We start from the raw sequence: 8805 nt of genomic DNA, 5'->3' as shown, positions 1-8805 counted from the left end.
CTTATCCAAAGGAATACTGACAACTGATTACTGCTAGATGAGGAACAGCTGACTCTCCTAAAACAAAGACCTCTAGATAGGCTGACTAGATTCACCAGATGGACAAGTAGTGGGGAATGGCTGGGGGTGTCGACAACACAGCAGACAGTAGCAGGGATATCAGAGTATAAGGGCTCTACTTGGGGGAGGAAGGCTATGGGAGGGTGCTACCTGGGAAGTGGGTGTATAGTCAAATGAGATGGTTTGGGATGTTCTGTGTGATATACACACACAGAAACACACACAAAAAATCATCAAATTTTTTAAAAATGTGTTATATTTGAGGAGGAAACATGGAAATTTACATCATGCTAATTAGTAAATGTGATAAACAATAAATACCATTGAAATCTGCTCAATGACTTTACTGACATACACAGGCACCAAGGATCCAAGTGCAACCGATTATGACTAGTAATAATCAGATACATACAGGTTAGAGATGCAAATGCTAACATCTCAGTGTTAGTAGCAAAAACAATTGAGTCTGTCTGCAAGGAAGAATATATTCTAAAATGAAATGGAGACCTTTTTTAAAGGTTAAAAACATCCAATTTCATGTCTTACAGGGCTTATACTGAGTTCAATAATATATAACTATATTAATTCAACTGTGAACCTAGAAACTTGCACCCACTTGTGAAAGAGATGTACTGTTGCTCTGGAGTGTGTTACTGAGTATGTTAAAGCTGTAGTGAAAAGCTTCTAATCATGTAGTTATTAAAAATTTTAAAAGTATAATGATTTAAAAAATAATTCTTCAAAGCACAAAAAAGAAGTTTAATGTGGACTCAGATCTGGTTTGAGGTGCAGAGCACACAATGTGTATTCAGTAACTGTAAGTAGAAACCTCTATGGAGAATGGCCTAGCTGATGTAGAGAGGACCTTATATATAATATACTCCATAGCCCTAATTATTTCATGTAGCTTTATTTTGTATTTGCATATCTATGTGAGAGTGTGATGCATATGTGTGTAGTACATGTGCACCTGTGTGTGCAGGCCAGAGGAGGATGTCAGGTGTCTTTTGCATCACTCTCTGTCTTATTCCTTTGAGGCTGGGTCTCTCCCTGAACATGGAGCTCACAGTTGATTTTGTTTTTTCTTTCTTTTGGCAAGGCTTGGCAGTCAGCTAGCTCAGCAATCCTCCTGTCTCCACTCTTACATTGCTGGGGTTACAGACATGTGGGGGACCACTCCCAGCTTGTTTTGTGGGTGCTGGGGTCCTTATAGTCATGCATCAAGTGCTCTTACCCACTGAGCCATCTCTCCAGTGCCTCACTACCTTTATTTCTATTGGAGAGTCATTCTGTGTCACTAATTTGGGGTTCAACTTCCTTCCCAAGGAAGGTTTGCAAATCACAAATGTAGCAACTCTGAGACACCAAAGAGACGGCATCCTGCACAGAGATTTTAACATCTGTTGCAGATGCTCACTGCTATTAATATGGGAAGCTAGGGCTGGAGTGTAGGCTCTCCAGCACCTGACCCCTTTGGTGCCTGTCGCTCCCATCAACCCTCCATAGGGATGGTGTGATGCTCAGGACTGGATCCAGGGTCAGGAAGATTAGAGCTATTCTCAGTGTATTTTCCTTTCTTCTCATGCAAATCTTGTCCTTGACCAACCCCAAGGCAGGAGGAGCAGGAGAGGCAGCTGAAGGCTGGAAGATTGTGGAGGAATAGGCACAGAACAGCCTGAGCTCCTTTTCATCTCAATTCTCACCCTGAGCTTCAGGGTGTCATGGATCTCTGGCAGGTTCCTCCCCCATTTCTCCATGCCTGACAAAGAATTTCCCAGGTGCCTGACCCCTCAATACTGGAGATGCCTGCTCTGACAGAAGGAAGGATCAGATTTCAGAAAGGTTTTCTAAGAGCTTGGATTGGGGTATGTAGGTGAGGAGTATCAGAGGCACAGACAAGCAGAGAGAGGTGTTAAGTCCTTGATGAGCTGAGTGAGAGTTACAAGGGGAGGTCTGTGCTGAAGGGACACATTGGGAGGTGCTAACAGGAACGTAGTGAGAACAGATGAAAACCCCAAGGGGTTGAATGGAAAGGGGATAGGAGAAGGCCTAGGTGAAGGCCCAGCAACAGGATGCAAACACCCAGTCATCAGGTGGAAGAGAAGGTACAGACGGCAGGGGCCCCACAAGACCTAGGGCTGTGTAACAAGAGCTGAAAAGGGCCAGGACTTCAGAAGCAAGCCCACCTGTACCACTGATGGAAGGCTATGGAGGACTGAACAAAGATGCTGTCCTGGCAAGGCCTGAAGGAAGCTGAATTCAGCAAAGGGGCTGTAGGCAGAAAAGCCTGGGGATGAGGCTTTCAGAGAGACTACTATGATGGAAGGGATACCAGGAGGTTGCAGGGGTAGCAGCTTCATGTGATCCAGGAAGGTAACATTTTAGGATCACATAGACTGATTGCTGGTGGCAGGCCAGCCACAATGTAAAGACAAAATGAGAAACAACTACAGTGACTCCCAAGGACAGAAGCAGCAGAGTTCACTCACTCATGGGGTATGTTCCTGTTTCTAGAAAATGAGCTGGACCTGCATTTTATAAAAGGACAGCCAAGGTGTGCTGCCTTTAAAAAGGTTCCTCAGTGATGTAATGATGTTTTGTTTTCTAAAAGCTACTTAAGAAAGAAAGAACTGCTTTATATACACTACTATATATTAACAAGAACGTAAGGCCTCATTGGTGACCAGCAGAACTAGAGGACGAGCAGAGATTAGCATATTCTGTACATACTCCTGCGTCGTAAATGCCTAAAATTCTGTGGAACAGGCCAGTGAATAAAGAAGGAAGCAGGCTAGGTCAGTGGCCTAGCATTTGCCAAGCATGAATTTAGTCCCAGGACCAAAGAAAAACGTTTATAGGGACTTTGAAAAAATTCACTCTGTTCAACCTGTGTTCATGGTAGGAATTACCAAGCTGTCCTTTTCTAGCAATCTTATCTGGATATTGACCAAAATGAATTCAAGGAAAGCAGAATGATAGAAATCACATTCCTAGTTATGCTCTGGGTAGCTGAACATTGGTGGTAATGCATTATCATTTTCCCCATTAAATAACAAGGGCTAGGCTCCTGTTCTGTGCCTCAGGTGGAACATCTGGTTTTTAAGGTATGAGTTCTGACACAGAACAGAGGCTGAGACAGGAGTTCCCCCTATCCAGTACCCCCTGTTGTCAGACTGCCAGGGAGATGCCTGTCTCACCCTTGAAAAATCTGCTTTGTTTCCGAAATAGTTGATAAACGGAGGTGATCATTCACCTGGGTCCCCTTTAAGAGATGTAGTAGGCAAAGAAATTGGTCTAACTACTTGCTAAATGATTTGGGCTTCAAATGTTTTTATGAGCATAATGGAAATCAGCATGTAGAATTAAGAAGGTTTCTGTCGGAGGTTCCCTCGACATCCAGGGTCACCAAGACTGAGTGAGCCACGCTGCCGCTGCACCTGCACCGGTGGAGAGGCCAGTTCTCCAGCAGAGCTTGGCAGCTGCAAGCTGAAGAGATGCCCAGATCTCAGCACACTACAAATCATTGTAAGCAGATTTTTATGTGAAACTTCGTCAAAGACTAACACGACATTTTACTAAAGTTACAAAAGAGATACAAGGGAGTGGTCAGAGAAAAGGTAGGGAGGGAGGGGAAAAAGGAATGGGGAGCAAGGAGGGAGGGAGGATGAATATCAGGGAGTCAAATCAATGGAAAAAATAGAAATGAGTTTACTACTAAATCTTGTTTCTTTTCTGTCCTTGGTACCACACTAACTTTTCTTCATTTAAACTTTCACCTATTATATTTGATAACATTTAGATTTTCTTCTGAATGAAAAACCTCAAAATCCTGCTTGGTTGCAGGTTAGTCTTTCCTTATGATTTACTTTTTGATTTTCAGTTTCATTTCCCCAGTTCTAAGTGGGTACAGCAACACAGAGGATATATAAAATAATCTGTGACTTCTCATGTTAATCCCACTTAGCTATGTTTTTGTTTGCTTTTTGCCATGTGAGAGCTTGCTGGATGAAAATCATTCAAGAAGCAAGAGTTAAGATTCTTCTCACTGGCTAAAGAATTCTTTTTTCTTGAGCCAGTGAGATGGCTCAGAGGGAAAAGAATCTTGTTGCTAAGAATCCCTTGGTACCAATATTGCGAAAAAAGAGAACTGACTCTAAGAAGTTGTCCTCTGACTCCCATATGTGCACTGTGGCATGTGCACTAGCACACATACAGCACATGCACACACATGTACATGTCCACAGTAAATAAATGTTAAAAAATGAATTCTTTTAAATTTATATATTTATTGAAACAGGGTCTTTATATGTTGCTCTGAGTAGCCTAGAACTCACTGTGTAGGCTGACCTGGATTTAAACTCACAGTGATCCTCCTGCCTCTGCTCCTGCATGTTGGGATCACAAGCAGGCACTACTACTCTTGGTTCTGAATCCTTTTCTTAAGTGTCTTTGGAAGTCATTTTACTCTTTTAGCAATAGGAATTTAGTTTGTATCTGGCCTTTGTTTAGTGATCCTCTGTAAGAAGGAAAAGATATAAGCTTCACAAAATCTAATACTGTTAAAGCCTACTCTATCAGAATAATAGATATGTTATTAAAATCTATAATAGTAACAGCAACATGTCAACCGCTATTGTTTCCTCCAGGTGGGAGCACTGTGAAGTGTGTCACTGGCACTGGAGTCATTTCAGTCTTGGGATGAACACATATCCCAGCCTTCCTGGGACAGGCTCATAATTACAAATGGGAACCTGACTCACAAAAGTGTAAGTTATTACAAACTTAACCACATTTAACACTTAACAACTACCTTCTGTTGTCAGCTGTTTGGTCATTCATTTCTACTACCATGAGCTTTTTTACTCACAAAGCACTTTTCATACCAACTATGTGAGGTGGGGATTTTTTTTCTCCCACACCAAGTTTTCCATCTCAGGACATGGAGCTGATGTCCAGTGATTCAATCTGATTGTGACACCAACTTACCTATGGTTAGTGCACCCATAAGGACTTGGTCTATAAACTTCCCTCACTTTAGAGGCCAATGAAAAATCTGGGTTCCCAGTCTTCTGATTAAAAATAGAGATTCCCCATGATCCCTTCTTCAGATTTGACAATTTGCTAGGACAGCTCACAGAATTCAGGAAAACACTCTACTTATTATTAGCAGTTTATTATAAAAAGAAATGACCCAGGAATGGCTAAATGGAAAAGATGCTCAGGACAAGGTGTAGGATGGGGCTTGGGGCTTCTATGTCTTCTCTGAGCACATCAGCTTCCCAACACCCTTGTGTTCACCAACCCAGATGCCCTTCAAGCCCCATAGTTTAGCTGATTGATACATTACCAGCCACTTGTGATTAAGCCCAATTCTGGTGGTCAGGGGTGGGTGGAGAGTTCCCTTCATTCACATGGCTGCTTCCTTTGGCCACTAGCCCCTGTTCTAAAGCTCTCTAGGGGCCCACCAAGATTCACCCACTTAACATAAACTCACATAAGGTTTAAAGACATTTAACATAATAAAAGATGCTTCTCTCACCTCTACCATTCAGCAAATTCCAAAAGTTTAGAAGCCTGGACAAAGACCAAATATATATACCTTACTCTGTCACATCACAGCCATGCGGTTATTCTTTCTTTTGTTTACTGGCTCCCTGATTCAGGCTCAGAGGAAAAGACCTCTGCATGCAGTCAGCAGACTTCCCAGTGTTTCTGAAACACTGGATTTGGGTTTAGTTCAGAGGACGTGACACGCTCAATTACTAACACTCCACAGACTTACAAAAGGACTTCAGCAGCACATTCCACCCCCCACCCCCCACCCCCAACACTCGCACAAAATTTTAGGCAATCTGTAACATGTAGGTAGTTGGAATGACACCCTCAGGGACAAACACTAGGTCTGACATTAAGGCCAAGAAATTAGAAAGTTCCTCTAGGTTATCTAAACCACAAAGGGGAACCAGCAAGAGCTGTTTAAAGGAAGACAGAGAGCCCATTTCTGGAATTACATGACTGTGTTTAGAAGCCAAGGCCAAATACATCCAGCCAATTATAAAACAGATGGAATTCCACTGGTGTGCTGTGGTAAGCAGTTGAAAAGCTAAGCACAGGGCAAGGCACCTTGGTCAAAGAAATTTGTGGTTTCTAAAAGACCACACAGCCAATATGGGAACTGTTCAAGGCTAGGAGGGGTGCAGGGTGTGGGGTGGCAATTTGCATGGCTCACTGAGTCAGCTTCGTTTGTGGACATGTGGCGGATGCACCCTCCACAGAGAAGCATCTGTGGAAAGGCTCCAGCTGACACCACTGCAGAGTGAACTCACTGAGCTGAAGCTGTTGGAATTGGACATGCTAAAGACCACCCAGTATTTCTGGATCATCTGTCCCATATGGATTAGTAGACATAACTTTCCAAACCAAACAAACTTTATTAGTTGTTGAGGGAGAATGTGTTATCACAAATAAAATGAGAGCAAGGGTGGGCTGTTGGACCTGCCCTGGGGCTGCACCCTAGGCTTTCCTCTGTGTTCTCAGGTAGAGCCCAAGTCCAGGACTCTGGGCATGATGCCTCCTGGTTAATAATTTCTAAAACTGCTTTTTGAGGTTTCATAAAGGATGCCAGAAGACATTCTGGTTTAATCCAACGTCTGTGGAAAAAGAAAGGCTGGAAACAGTGAAGGCTTCTGTGGGATGTATTCCTACAAACCAGAACTGAACTTCCAGGGTGAAAGGCAGAGCACTTTCCTTCCCAGTAGATAGTTTAAAAAACTGCTGTGGAGTGTGAAAAGTGGGATTTGGTGGCTAAAACCTCAAGTTTGGAAACAACTAAATGTTAACTGATTATCATTCTACACCTCCATGAACAACGGAGATGACTAGGCAGATTTCTCAAAAATTCAGACATATTAGGCAAGTTTTAACAGAAAAAAAGATAGGGAAAAAAGACTACAGGGCTGTACAGGGACATTTTTCTCCAAGTAAATTTCAGAAACGAATGTAAAAGTGGTGCTTTGGGTACTAAGAGAGAGAGAGAGAGAGAGAAAGAGAGAGAGAGAGAGAGAGAGAAAGAAAATGAGAATACCACTTGTGTGAAGGTACCAGAAGAGGGCACCAAATCTTCTAGAGTTGGAGTTATAGGTGATTGTGAGTTGCCCCATGTGGGTGCTGGGTACCAAACTCTGGTCTCTGACAGAGCAGTCAGTGCTCTTAACTGCTGAGCCATCTCTCCAGTCCCTGATTTTTCAAATTTTAACCATGAAAATTATACTTTGACTTTTTAATTTGTTTGATGGATTGGTTTTCTGTTTGTTTTGTTTTATTTTGTTTGAGACAAGTCTTGTAGGATAGCTCAGGTTGGCCTTGATCTTGTGGCAATCTTCCTGTCTCAGCTTCCTGAGTGCTAGGATCATAGGTGTAGATACCACATATAGTTCTTTTGAACTTTCCTGAAAACATCAAGTGACTTAGCCTTCTCTTTCTTTGTAAATCTTACTTCAGCAAAATCCTGGGTTATCAGTGTTCATAGAAAATGAAATTATGTATTCTAAATTTTAAGAGTTATACATGGAAAATGGAAATATTCTAGCGGGCACTCTCTCCTTGTTTATTCTGCAAATGCAATGATATAACAAAGCTCCATTTCAGATAGACTCACTTATGACAGCCAAGATTTCAAAGCAAAAGTACAATAGAAGCTTGAGAATAAGAAAGGCCTCAGATGTATATATGGAAAAAGATATCAAATACTGCTGTGAGAACACAGAAGTGAGGCTGAACAAATGGAAAGACAGATGTGTTCCTTTCTGTGAACAGAAAGCCTTCAAAGACACTGCTCTCCCCATGCCACACACACACACTGGAGCCCCCCAGACAACATGACATGTCTTTCCAGATACTGAGTTGCTTTCAAAGTTTATTTGGAAGATAAAAACAAGCAACACATACACACACACACACACACACACACACACACACACACACACACACACCACACAATCACTAATCTAAAAAAGAAGAGAAAGGAGATAGAACTTGCCCCATTTTATATTAAGCACACTAAATTCTACTACTAAAACCAAAAATGTAACAAAGTATGAATACACAATAGGTCAAAGAACTGAAAATAACAAAGCAGGGCCAAGTGTATATAGAAATAGCTAAAGGAGCATCTCAGGCTGTGGAGGGGAAGGGGCTTGCATCCTGAACCACACTCAAGGAGGCTGAAATGCTCTGTAATATGAGAGTGGAGCATGACAACCCTATCATTTCAACAAATACTTTGCAAACCAGCCTATAGACTGAAAGAGATGTAAAGGATCTTATGAACCAAATACAATGTGCAGCCTTTGAACTCTGATTCTAACTAAAAGAAAAATTATGAAACAGGAAAATGTCATTCTTGACTAGATATGAGATTATAAGGCACTAGTAACAATTTTCAGATGTGCTAGTGGTATTATAGCTTTAAGAAAATTTTTATATTTATTTATTGTGTGTGTATATGTGTGTATGCCTGTGGGCAGACCTGCCACGATGCACAAGTGAACACCAGAGGACAGACAAGAATTGGTTCTCTCTTTCCATCAGTGGGTTCTGGAGACTGAACTCAGGTTATCAGACTTGGCTTCCAAGTGCTCTACCCACCAAGACATCTTGCTGGCCCTATAGTTATGTTTTGGAAAAAAATACATAGTATAGCAGGAAGGGCCTATATGTGCAGCAATTCTATGGTTTCTCAAAATA

The 8805-nt window shown here is 41.9% G+C and overlaps 1 protein-coding gene across 11 annotated transcripts in view; it reads right to left on the bottom strand.

Moving 5' to 3' along the window:
* The window catches only part of Fancc (FA complementation group C), a 274173-nt gene that overhangs the window by 48946 nt on the left and 216422 nt on the right, over positions 1 to 8805 (bottom strand). The gene's annotated exons all lie outside the window — the stretch shown is intronic.

The sequence above is a fragment of the Nannospalax galili genome, unplaced genomic scaffold, assembly GCF_000622305.1.
Source record: "Nannospalax galili isolate Female #2095 unplaced genomic scaffold, S.galili_v1.0 scaffold467, whole genome shotgun sequence".
NCBI classification, from domain to species: Eukaryota; Metazoa; Chordata; class Mammalia; order Rodentia; family Spalacidae; genus Nannospalax; species Nannospalax galili.
This window is presented reverse-complemented; position numbering and strand designations above follow the sequence as displayed.